The 13,646-nt window shown below is 38.4% G+C and overlaps 1 protein-coding gene across 7 annotated transcripts in view; it reads left to right on the forward strand.

The window, feature by feature from the left end:
* The window catches only part of ralyl (RALY RNA binding protein like), a 329,501-nt gene that overhangs the window by 240,657 nt on the left and 75,198 nt on the right, over positions 1-13,646 (forward strand).

Below are 13,646 nucleotides of genomic sequence, written 5' to 3' on the forward strand. Positions count from 1 at the left end.
TCAGTTGGGCACCCGCAGATAGGATGGGGGGAAGGATTTTCCCATAATGCTTTACACGCTCTCACTATAAATTGGGCATGAGTGGCTATTAAAATAAGAAATGTATTTATTAGCTTGGGCTTTAATTCACTTTTAATTTGTTACAGAAGTATTAATTACATGGGCATCCTGGCCCCAATATACAGTGCCCACCAAATGGGGAATCTTTTCTACCTGGACTTACCTACTTGGGTTCCTACCCTGACAGATCATGCCTGGTGTATTAACCTTTCCTCTGCCTTGCTGAAGCCTCCCACTGCTCTACTAATAAATGACCCTACTGAATATCTCATTACTGCAGTGAGCTGAATAGTTTACAAGATATTCCTTTCTAGTAATGGTTGGTTAAGGAAAACCCAAACCCACAAATCCTTTTCCTGCACCCAACCATAACCCACAAAATGTTGTCATTGTAGGATCCACACCGGCATCTGCCCTCTCTGTGTGCTACTTCTGTGCGCGCTTCACTTTACACTTGATAAAAAGCTCACAAGGGCCTCCGAAACTTGTTGTGCTGTAGAAGTCTGCTATAAATTCACTGAGCAGTCGTGCTCTCCTCCTCATTAGCTAAAAGTATATCCTAAGGTGAATGGCTGCACCTTCTGGGGATTGATGCACCATGCCTGAATGCTGTAAGGCTGTGCAATTGAACACCTATTGTTTGACTCCACTTGCACCTTTGGTTCCATACAGGAAAAGCTCAGCAGCAGAGGAATAGTGTAGTTCCCCAGTATAATCCACACTCAACAAGAACCCACAATGGTCACCCAAATTTTAACTCAACCTGCCTAACCTGTGGTTATTCAGGGGGTTTTGGGTCAATCTGAACATCACTAGTCCTTTCTGCCTGCTTACCATTAAAGGAGAAAGATAATCATTTTGGCATTTTACTGCCAATAGATTCACCACATCAGTGCCACCTAGAACCTATATTTATTTTGCAGAAAGCTTTACAACAGTGCTGGAAGCTCCTTCCATTTGTTTAAGATTGCAGCTGCTATTTAAGCTTGGTCTTTGTTTCTTCCTGCTGCACCTCTAGCTGTCGGTTGGTTGCTCAGATTACACATTCCTAGGGGAGGGAGTTCTTAGCATTCTTGTAGGAAGGGGGAACAGGATTAGGGAGAGAACAGCACAGACTCTGGCCCCAGGAACGAAGGATTTTTCGGAGAGAGGAAGTCTGATACTAGAGGACATGTTTACAAAAAAGGAGACAAGAAATCCTGTGTTTTGAAAGAGGAATCAGTGCCGCTTATGGCGGTATTTACATCTACAAAAGCTTACATTGATAAAGCTTACTTAGTTTTTACCTTTCCTTCTCCTTTAAGGGTTATCTCTTGCCCAGGCCCCACTCTTCACTAAGAAGTCTCCTGCTTCAGCCTCTTGCCCCTAGAACCATTTAAAAACAGCTAAAGTGGCTTTCCCTACCTTTTATGGCAGAACATTTTCTGATATGTGCTTGCCAGTGGGGATCTATCTGTCTTACGGCAGGCTTACTACTGCAATGTATACATTGTGTTGGAATATAAGAGCCACAGGCATGGTGGAAAACCATTGCCTCTACCCTGTGATCCCTCCAGTTGTTGTTGACCTCTAGCTTCCAGCATCCCACAACAGCTTTTGGTTTAGGTAAGCAAAACATTTAGCCAGCAATCCATGTGCTGAATTACACATACTGTAGTGCAGCCTTGATAGAAGCACCTGTATCCAGGTAATCCTAGGGGGTAACCACAATCCTGAAGGTGGAATTGTATTAAGGAGAAATGCTGAGCCAAAGTATTGTTTTACTTCAGGGAGCAAGTAATAATATCAGTTACTTGTTAGTTAGGTTAGTGAATATAAATCGGACACTCGCTAATATATCAGTTTCCTTGCGACATCCAGTTTCATGGAGCATTTATATTTAAATGATAAAGATGGATGACAGAACACCTTACACAGTAGTCTCACTTGCTTCTGACAGGCAACACCTGGGTATTACCCATTTGCAACATCACCACTTTCACACTGTCCCAAATCACTTCTAATAGTACATCTTAGTAATGCAAAACTGAAATGGATTTTCCACCTAGGGAGCATGTAAGTATAGCATTTGTAGGAAAGTGTGCCCTTTTCCCATCACTTAACAGACAAAAATGCTTTTCAGAGTTTCATTTTTCCTTTCTAGCATCCATTATTTTCAAAATGTTGAAATTGGACTCTCTCATCATCATATAAAATTGGTAGATGCTTTCAGTACCTTATTATTGTGCGGTCTAGTGTATCTAGTACTGCAGCTTACATAACTAAGCATGCAGAAAAAACATATATTTGGCCTTTACATGTAAATAGGAATTCTTTTAGAAGCCAATGAGGCATGCAAGTCATGTCTGATAACATATTGAGTTCAAATGGCGGTGGTTTAATAGAAGGAATATCATGTTCACCATTGTTAGACAGGTATCGTAATATCACATAAAGTCAGAAAGATGATTGAAAACTCATTAAACGAACAATCATATTTCACAATTTTTACAGATATTGTTGACATAGAGAATATTAATGCTGTATATAAAAGGACTCTAGTCACGTCATTATTAACATCTTCTTCCAAAATCTAATATCTGAACATTTTAGAAAGCAACAAATCAATCACATATGATCTGACTGTCATGACAGATACTTCCTTTTGGTGCCTTTCTATCTGTTGTGTTGGACATCTTCAACTCTACTTGCCTAAACAAGTAAGGTGTCTGAAACGAATACAGATAATCCGCTAACCCTAGCATATTTACCTACCTATAAAACTATACTTATAAGCACTGTTCCCTCTAAGCTGTGCGCGTGTGCGCGCGCACACGACTTTCCGAACCCGCGCACACAAATTAAAATAGCGCGCACAAAAATTACATTTTTGCCTAAAATGATTTTTGCCTTTGGAAATAACTCAGACGTCTCCTCGGTCTCCCGCCCTCGTTACCCCGGCAACAGGTACTTCTGGCTCTTGTCCGGTGCAATGTGTAGAGTGTCCGTGCGTACCTGCGCGCGTACTTGCCCACGCACGGACGTCTGGGGGGGGGTGCGCGCAAGGAGCACGTTCAGCACCGGACAGGAGCCAGAAGTACCTGTTGCCGGGGTAACGAGGGCGGGAGACCGAGGAGACGTCTGAGTTATTTCCAAAGGCATTGCGCTGTGGGAAGTGCTGGATGGCACGTCATGAGGACCAGGTAGGTGTATACAAGTATGTACAGCACAGTTACACTGCCATCCCAGCTAACATGGAGATTCTGCTTTGGTAGTGCTGGCTCAGCAGCAAACAAATCAATGGGGGATTAATAACTTTGGCATCAGGCTTCATTTTTACCAGCCAGGGGGCAACGGTAGTTGGAGATGTGGCATAGGCACACAATGTATAGTGAAGGTCCTTCACTGAAGGAATGCTAGGTGAGGGTAAGGTTGGGGGAAAGACAAAGTCCTGTCCTGATTTCTAAATGTGTAAATCCTTATAGGCAGTTTTCGCCCCAGCAGCTCAGTTTTCATAAGGCCGGGCAGGTTTCAATCCTAGACACAACAGACAGGTCCTGGGCAGAGAGAGGTGAGAAAAGGTAAAACTGGGACTAATTGAGAGCTTAAATTGGTCATTCAGGGGCTAAGTTTAAGGGTATTACAGCCAATATACCAGCCAATGCTGGAGCCAGTATTACTTATACCACAGTTAAATACAACAATGTGCCTTGCCCTTCACCCAGGGAAAAAAAAAATCACAACTCTTTCTTCATTAAATTATGACGTAAATCAGTTTTTCATGGACACTCACCCCACTGATCCATTCCAAATTCAATTTGTACTAAGTCCAGCATCAAGAATTATTTTGCCCTAGTAACTACTATTGTAGTACTGTGGTGGGACTTGGTGGTGAGGAATGGTCTGCTTTTGACTGTACAGCAATAGCACAATGTGACTTTGACTTTGGAATTGAACATATCCGATCTCTTTGTTTAAAGTACAAACAATTTCTTCAGGAGGAAAGTGTCATTATTCAACAATACAATGACTTTAAATTCCTTGTTGCAGAAAAAATCAAAAGCAATCTGATAAACAGCTTTCCAGATATGACGAAATTTTCATTTCAGAATGATCAATTTGCAGAATTAGCAAAATTGATGGACATTGGTGCCACATTCTTAGCTTCGAGTGCAGATTGTGAGCGTGGTTTTAGTTTAATGAACAATCTGAAAACGAAGCAAAGGAACCGTTTACAGTTAGAACATTTGGAAATGCTGATGCGTATTAAGAGTAACCTTCAAAATGGAGGCACGATAGATCTTGACAGAATTTATTCAGACTGGATAAATATAAAAAGATCGCAGAGAAAAACTGTGAAAACTAAATTACTCTTAGTTTCGAAATGCTACCTATAAAATATAATTACACGTTATTAATAGGTATAGCATTTAACAATGAAACTTGTTTGAATAAACAGTGTTTTTGATAACTGAAATAACATCGTGTTTTTGTAACTTGATTTAGACAAACTGAAAGACCTGCGCAAAAATGCCCATAACTGAACTCCAACAAACATTCTGTAGCGCACAAAAATTTAATTTTGCTTTAAAATGCGCACGGATGATATTTTTTGCGCACACAGCCTATAAAAAATTAGAGGGAACGTTGCTTATAAGTATATTTTCACAGTGTAATTGCACTCACTGTCAAGTGCTAGTATTAGGTGCTAGTTCTACTCCCTCAATTTACAGCCAACTGAGTGGCAAGCAGTGTGAAACTTCTTACAAACTGAGAGGCTGAATCAGATTCCCCACATATAAGCAGTGTGCTGTCCTTGTGAGCCCATAGCTTGGGGAGATTTATCAGAAACACTTTAAATCGGGGTGTGCTCCATTACAGGCAGACATTTCCTACACAGATTTCTTAATAGTATTCCTGGACCAATTGCATGTACACATATAATACCCCAGATCAAATGGCAGGAAAAATGCAGCGGTAATTGCATGTAAAATACCCCCAGAACACCTTGCAGGATAAATGTAGTGCCAGTTTCATATGTAAAACCCTAAAGCATGACAATACAATGATAATGTCAAACATCCAAAACTTTCAAGCCTTTGAACCTTCTCCCTTTGAAACAGGAAAAGGGTGCTTCACAGTGAGGGCAGTGGGGGTAGGGATGCCCTGCCGGGTGTTGTCACGATTGCAGATTCTGTTAATGCCTTTAAGAGGGGCTTGGATGATTTCTTGACCAAGCATAATATCCAAAGCTATTGGGCTTTTAATATCCATAGTTAGTTTAGTGTAAGTATGTGTATATATTGTTGTACAGTTTATGTAGTTTTTATATATATATATATATATATATATATATATTTATATTTATATTTATATATATATATATACTTCTCTTAGTCTCAGGGTCAATTATTGAGGTAAGAAGTGTGATTTTTTTAAGTGGGGTGAATAAAACGGCACACACCTATACATCCCCTTTATGAGCTCACATATATAAAGCTGCTGAGTAAACACCCATAGAACGTGCACAATATCACAATGTTCCTAAGATCCCCAGTACATTGTATACTTGTCACAGTCCCGCTGTATGGAATTTTCCATCAACTGCACTACATATATAAACCTGATGAGAGAGTCACATAAAATAAAACAGATATGAAAGGGAGAGATTTTTTCCTGCACAATTCAACGGTGGTGAGTGGAGCGTGCCTTCATCTGAAATGTCTCTGAACACAATTATATAACACATATTACATAATAAGCAACCAAGGCTTGCATGTGGTCTCTCAAAACAATACAGTGTATTCATTTTGGATTTAAAGTGGCACCATCATCTTTGTTTCTTTCCACGTCATCATTTTTCTATATACTATAAAGGGTTACTTTGATTGATTTATACATTTTAACCCAAACTACATACATTGGAAGCAGTCAGTGTAGAAAACTCTTTGCTACACATGTCATTGAAACAAGATCCTGAGAATTTGCAGATAATCTGTGTTGTACAAATTGACTTAAATTCCGTCTTTATATGGTGTAGTTTGTAATACTAAATTACATTATGTACATTGCAAATAATTTACTTACCATTTAAAATGTTATTTTTGAATCAACAAATGTATTTATTTTTAGCTGTAATATTGGTGTGTAGGCGCCATCTCAGTGCATTGTGCCTGAGTCTGAACTTTGCACAATGGAACTGCTTTCAGATAAGCGATTGTTTCTCCAGCTCAGTGTTATTTCCCAAGTCTTCTTGTGACTTTGCTTTTCTGTAGTTCTCCTTCTTGGGCCCGATTCTCATATCTACCACTTGGTGGAACATTTTTAGGACTGCAAAATAATTCTGACTTTATTTTGATCTATACAATGCTGACACCAGTTATTGGTGAGCGGTGCACAAATTCTATGATTCTTTGGAAAGCAGATGCATTGTGGAGCTTTAAGTGCTATTTGCTATTCAGAAAATCTGTTCCCTGATCACTATGGAAAGAACATTTCGACAGTTAAAAAAATAGTCTTTATGCAGCACTTAACAGGAGCCCAACTGAAAGTGCTTATTTCACAAAAGTGGGTATTTAGTCCCTTTAGGCACATTCATATCATTTTCCAGTTAATTGCAATTCTGTCCTTGTGTATCTGGATTGCAATTGTTTCTAATCTGTATTTTAGGTGGTGGTACATATTTACGGTACAGTGGAGATAGGAAGGCAGGTGGCATGTCAGGGAATTTGAATAATTCTTCTTGCTAGTGTTTAGCATATACCCAAACGATTATTTTCTGCTACTGAAACACAGCTCTTGTGTTCACTGCCTTGGGAAGTGCACAGTTAGCACAGTTCATTGTGAGCGTAACGTGAGTTATATTCTGGCTGATGAGTAAAATAGAGGCTCCTGTGCTCATGGATAAAAAAGCGGAGTCCTAATAACTGTAGAACCAATAGGCTCAGGTGGTGGCACTGACCAATGCTCAGTATCAGTTTAAGTGAAATACATCAGGCCTGGACTGGCATTCTGTGGATTCTGGTAAATATCAGAAAGGCTACTATAAGATGCCATAGGCAGTCACTATTTATTGGCCTTTTGGGGGACTGCTGGGCCTCTATTTACCTGGAATGTAAGGGCCTATTTTGAATCCCAGTCCTGACCTGATATGCATCATCAGTGTTCAGTTGGCTTAGTGCATGTCGGTGCCTATTTTATTGCTCTAAGTGCAATGGTAAGTAAAGGCTAATGGCTGACTGGTTGCCATAAGTGGCAGTGATTGGCAGTATTACAAGTAAAATGTGCAAGTGATGACAGTCAAATCTACAGTTTGAAAATATGAGAAATTGGGAAATTGCATCATTGATGATTTCTTCCATTATGCAGCATTTGTATGTAGCGTTATGCCTGTAAAATAGATTTGGGACATGGCCACAATATGCTCCAGAGTAGTAACCCATGCAATCCAGATCCAAAGGGCAAGGGTCAGCTGAAAACTTGCCTATGGCAAGCAGATTGCATTCAACACATAGATGAACATAAGATCAACATAAGCCTTCCTAGGGTGTCAACCATGATGTCTTAAGGCTTACCAAACCTTGTGCTGCTCCATTGTTATACTATCTTCATTGCTTTTGGTCAAAAATACGAACCAAAACACGGGAGCACTTACCGCTCAGCCCAAGTGTGCTACACGCGGATCCGCTCCCAGATGGATCCCAGGGGTAAAATTGCAAAAAAGAAAAATAGCGGAGCACCACAAGGATAAAAATCAGTCTTTATTCCATCAACAATAAAAGGCACATGTACATTCCAAAGGGCCTACGCGTTTCGTGGCATCCCGCCACTTCCTCAGAAGCTGATTTTTATTTTTATCCTTGTGGTGCTCATTGCTTTTGGTGAAAGAAAACCCCAATATATTAGGCATTTCTTTTTATAGACTGCAAACACTGTCAAAGTCTTTTGTGTTACATGGTGAGTAGAAGATTGGTGTGTGGGTATCTCAACTGGCAATAGTACGGACTATTTTTGTCTGTGGCTTTCACTTGAACGTTAATTACTCAGTAACACCTCATTACAGCACTGTACATTAGCTGAGGTGAACTTTAAGCCAAGAGAATGGTAGACTTATCTAGGTCCTAAGTTTGATTCCAGCTACGGAACTATCTGCAAAGTTTGTATGTGTTGGGTTCTTCAGGGTGCTCTCTTCCTCCGACACTCAAAAACCCACAGACAGGTCAGGCGGCTCCTGATTAAATTGCAAGGGGTAGTAGCATAATTTATATTTTACTGTAAAGCTGTTAAAATTCCAATGGAAGAAACACTGTTTGAAGAAAATCAGTAAAAAAAAAAATCAGACGACTAACAAAGCCTTTATAAAGATTCCAAGTGTGTATTTCAGAACTGAAGCAAAGTAAAGGTTGAGGCATTAAGCTGTATCTTTAATTCTGAGTAAAGGAGAACCATTTTATTTAACTACAAAGGGACAGAAGCAGAATTACATTTACTGCATGCAGTGTTCTTTAGCCCAAGTTAGAGAAGGATTTTATATAAATATGGGCCAGATTCCATGGGAAAACTTTTATCATGTTAAAGTTTATGAGCAAGATATGTTTTTCTCTATTGATTTGCATCTGGCTCTATGTGAATATCTAGAATTGAATAAGGAGATAATTTGGCCCTATGATGGATAAACCTGCACATCAATGAGTATGTGTAATAGCCAAGCATCTACATATGTGCTGCAAACCCAACTTTCTTATCCTCATACTGTGTGAAGGGGTCTTTACTGGTCTGTGTAATGTCAGAAGTATTGAGCAGTACACACAGGTAGTTAAGCTTTAGCGAGCCAGCTAAATCCAATGGCCACATCCAAGGCAGCAAGCTGATAATGTGTTGTTTTTAAAGATAATTAATGCCCTTCATTGGCATGATGTGAATTTTGGTGTCTTCCTGGATATCTATGATTAATGAAGCTTCACTCACATGGATTTATGCCAATAAAGCCATTTATAATCATTTGTGTTTGTAGTCACAGGTGCAAATACATGAAACTGCAGTTACAGAATGTCTCTGAAAGATGGGGAACAAAACAAGAGAAATTTCAAGAGATGTCATGAACATCTTTATCTCCTGGTTACCAGTGCGACCCATTCTCTCGGGCTTGGAATGTTAAAAGGCAAACAATCTGATTAGCCATATTAACCATATTCATGTATATTATTGACTGAGCCCCTTTGCCCCTTTGTCGATTCCAGTCTGTATAAATATTTTGCAGCCAAATTACATACCGTATGACAACGCACAATTAATGGTCTGCCTATTTAGCAATGAACCTTACACACAAACTAATATGTGCCATTTCTCATTTCTTAAAGATGTTAGCCTTGAAGTTAGTATGGTTGCCCATAGTCCCTATTGTCAGAGGAAGTACTAGATTAATTAGCTGAGAAAAGAAATGCAAAGTCTATATAACAAACACAATATAACTAAACACCCCCTTACCCAACATTACTAAGCCAATATTCAAAGAATTGATCATACTCAGTATGACAAATGGCCATCCTTTAGCATGTGGGTTGCAGTTTATGCTTAGCAATAAATGGAAAACTATACCCCCAAACAATGTAGGTCTTTATAAAAATATGTTGCATAAACAAGCTTATATGTAAAACCCTGCTTCATCTAAATAAACCATTATTATAAAAATATACTTTTTTAGTAGCATGTGATATTGGGTAATCCTAAATAGAAAATTGCCATTTTAATAATTAAAGCCCGCCTCCTGGGATCATAGGATTCACAGTGCACACAAACAAGCCAAGGCACACATACATGCTAGGCCATATATATATTCCAGTTTGGTAAGATTCTTTAATAGGTCACTTAACATAATATAAACTATCTGTTGGTTATGTATTCATTCTGGGGGTATAGTTTTCTTTAATATAATGCTATGATCGAGGTTGTACACAAGGAATTATATTTAGTGATGTAATTCTATATTTATAATAGGAAAAAGGGAGTTAATTGCCAATAATCATCTCAGTCATTGCACAGCAATGGGAACCACACAGTTTTATGTCTTAAATACAAGACATTGCTTTGAAAGTAGCCATTTTTAGAAAGCAGCTTTTTTTTTTCCGGGCAAATAGCAATGTAAAGGAATTTTCACCTGCCTGAACTCTGCAAATCCTAAGCGGAGGCGCATAAGTAATCATAATGGCTTATTCAGCTCAAGCCTCCTGGCGTGGATGAGATACTAAAGCTGGACACTCGCAGCTCAATATACTGGAACAGATGTTTCATAAAAGTAGAAATATGGTTGAATTATATATTTGTTTTAAGCTGTTTTAATTGTAATGCACCAATAAATGATTTAGGCTTCGCATTTAGGATGCAGAGAGTTTGCTAATGATCAGTTTAATTAATAGTCCATTATTTAAGGTCCATTTAACCCGTATATCTTTATATTTTAGCTCTTTTGGAGTTTAGCTAATTATATTTTAGGCAAGAGCCATAGGGGTGATTATAAGTAGTTATCATGGCGCTGTTAATATGTACAAAATCTATACAGGAAGGGGACCTGTTATCCAGAATTCCGTAATTTGGATTGCAATACTTTGTCTACTAAAAAATCATTAAAACATTAAATAAACTCAATAGAATTATTTTGCACCAATAAGGATTAATTATATCTTAGCTGGGATCAAGTACAGGTACTGTTTTATTATTACAGAGAAAAGGGAATCATTTAACCATGAAATAAACCCAATAGGGCTGTTCTGTCCCCAATAAGGGGTAATTATATCTTAGTTGGGATCAAGTACAGGTACTGTTTTATTATTACAGAGAAAAGGGAATCATTTAACCATTAAATAAACCCAATAGGGCTGTTCTGCCCCCAATAAGGGGTAATTATATCTTAGTTGGGATCAAGTACAGGTACTGTTTTATTATTACAGCGAAAAGGGAATCATTTAACCATTAAATAAACCCAATAGGGCTGTTCTGCCCCCAATAAGGGGTAATTATATCTTAGTTGGGATCAAGTACAGGTACTGTTTTATTATTACAGAGAAAAGGGAATCATTTAACCATTAAATAAACCCAATAGGGCTGTTCTGCCCCCAATAAGGGTAATTATATCTTAGTTGGGATCAAGTACAGGTACTGTTTTATTATTACAGAGAAAAGGGAATCATTTAACCATTAAATAAACCCAATAGGGCTGTTCTGCCCCAATAAGGGGTAATTATATCTTAGTTGGGATCAAGTACAGGTACTGTTTTATTATTACAGAGAAAAGGGAATCATTTAACCATTAAATAAACCCAATAGGGCTGTTCTGCCCCCAATAAGGGGTAATTATATCTTAGTTGGGATCAAGTACAGGTACTGTTTTATTATTACAGAGAAAAGGGAATCATTTAACCATGAAATAAACCCAATAGGGCTGTTCTGCCCCCAATAAGGGGTAATTATATCTTAGTTGGGATCAATTACAGGTACTGTTTTATTATTAAAGTAAAATAGGAAATTATTTAAAAAAAAATTAATGAATTAAATAAAATGGAATCTATAGGGAAATCTTCTTGTTAGAAATAATACAGCCCTATTTTACTTTATATAGCAATTAACCATGATTAACAGTATTATTTAAAGATTAGGCATGGACTTTCCCTTCATGTCGTTTAAAATGTTGTATTAAACAATTGTGTTATTGAGATTTAATGCAATTGCTTTGGTTGATATTCCTGCCCACAGATTGCATTTCCCAGCGAGTGCAGATCAGGCAATGCTACCCCAGTATCTCCTGCTTTCTGGGACTATGAAATTGTTGAAGCATAGAGTAATTTAAAAAGGTCATTGTAATTTGAACAGTTAAATAATCACACGCTTATTACTGGAGAACTGTCATTTTGCTGCAAGAGCAATCAAAGCTTATCAGCAAAAATTATTTTGAGCAGCCTTGTGCAATTCTGTTTTTTCTTGTTCACTTCAAAAATGATTTGCATTTAGATAATAGACACTTACCTACCAGAAACTCCCACGTGCAATTTATTAACAAAATGGGGATAAATGTGGTCTCATTTTGGGATTTGAAGTGATTTGTGGCAAGTGTTCATAACATTTTGGTGTATGTATAATAAACGTTATTAAAGCAGTACTTTTTGGTATTAGGATAAAAGTAGTATACAGTAAGCAATCACAATATACAGACATAGGATGTAGTATGTGGAATGCTCTTGGGATTTGGGTTGTCATCCACATAAGGGCTCTCTCCATATATATATAATGTGAAAGCTGCACTCCCTTAAAAATGGGTGCAATGTATTCAATGAAAGTGGTCTGCACCAAACGTGCCAAAACATGCACTTTGATAAACATGGATATTTGGAGTGCCGACCACTTTTGTTATATATATATACTGTATACAGGTATATAATATATAGGGAATTTGGGTATAAAAGTCTAGAGTCACATTCACTTTGCTTTCTTTGAAATACCCTATAAACTAAAGCATAACGCCTGGGTTTTAAAGCACCCCCAACAAGGTGTTGATCAGGTCCCAACTACAGACATGTTGGGGATAATCAGTGGTAGCCATACGTGCCCAGATGGTCCAGCAGTATGACTGATATTAGACAAACTGGCCAGGCAAATTTTGGCATGTGTGAGCAGCTCTGCACAAAAGACAGCACTAGCCACCCCTTCATGCTTTCCAAGCAGTTTTCTGCCCTCACTGCTACTTAGGGTTGCCAACTTTGATATCAGCAAAATCTGGGCGGGATGATAGAACTGGGGGCACAGCAATGACAGGGTAATTCTATTTGGGGGCTTGTTTGTGTGTTTTGGGTGCAGGGCAGTAATATCAGATATGGTTATTGGCCAGATTAATGGGTTTCACTAGGCTGAAACCCAAACAGACAGTTACGACCCAAATGCTTGTAAGAAAAAAAAATGTACCGTTGCGTCAAAAGAGAACAAGTGGCAACACTATTGCTACACCCTGTAACCCGGATATCTGACCACCTTCCCCTAGTTTCTCCAAGAAGATGCAGGCTCCATGGTAAGCAGCACTCACAGTTCTTTCTGCCACTCAAAATGAAGGCTGCTAAGGATGTGCACTGAGATGCTAAAGAAAGCTTTCAAATAAAATAGTTGAGTTTTATTGAACGACCATTTGAAAATAACAGAGAGTTTGTGTGCCAAGCTGTCCTCCCACAGTTAATCAAACAGAGCCTTACATTGTATAACAAAATATATACATAAGCTTCTTAGCTGCACTTGCAATAGATTTATTTGTTTGTGGAACTGAAGAAGAGATTATCAAGTAATGCCTGGAAGCTAATACAACTGTGAATGTTTTACTTTTGTGCGGGGATGATGGCAAGCAAAGCCAATATTGACTTTTGATGTATGTGGAAATCATACTCAGCGGTAATGCCTACGGAGCTTAAGGAGTAACGCAGAAATGCAACTCTCCCTTATTCCAAAGGGGAACTTTGTCTAATCTGTTTGATTGTGTTAAACAAACCACAATGCCTGCTTCTAAACATTAACATCCTCTATGGTTTTGAGAGACTGAAATTCCATTCTCAATATTCATCTTTTTGGTCTCT

The sequence above is a fragment of the Xenopus tropicalis genome, chromosome 6 (genome assembly GCF_000004195.4).
Source record: "Xenopus tropicalis strain Nigerian chromosome 6, UCB_Xtro_10.0, whole genome shotgun sequence".
Taxonomy (NCBI): domain Eukaryota; kingdom Metazoa; phylum Chordata; class Amphibia; order Anura; family Pipidae; genus Xenopus; species Xenopus tropicalis.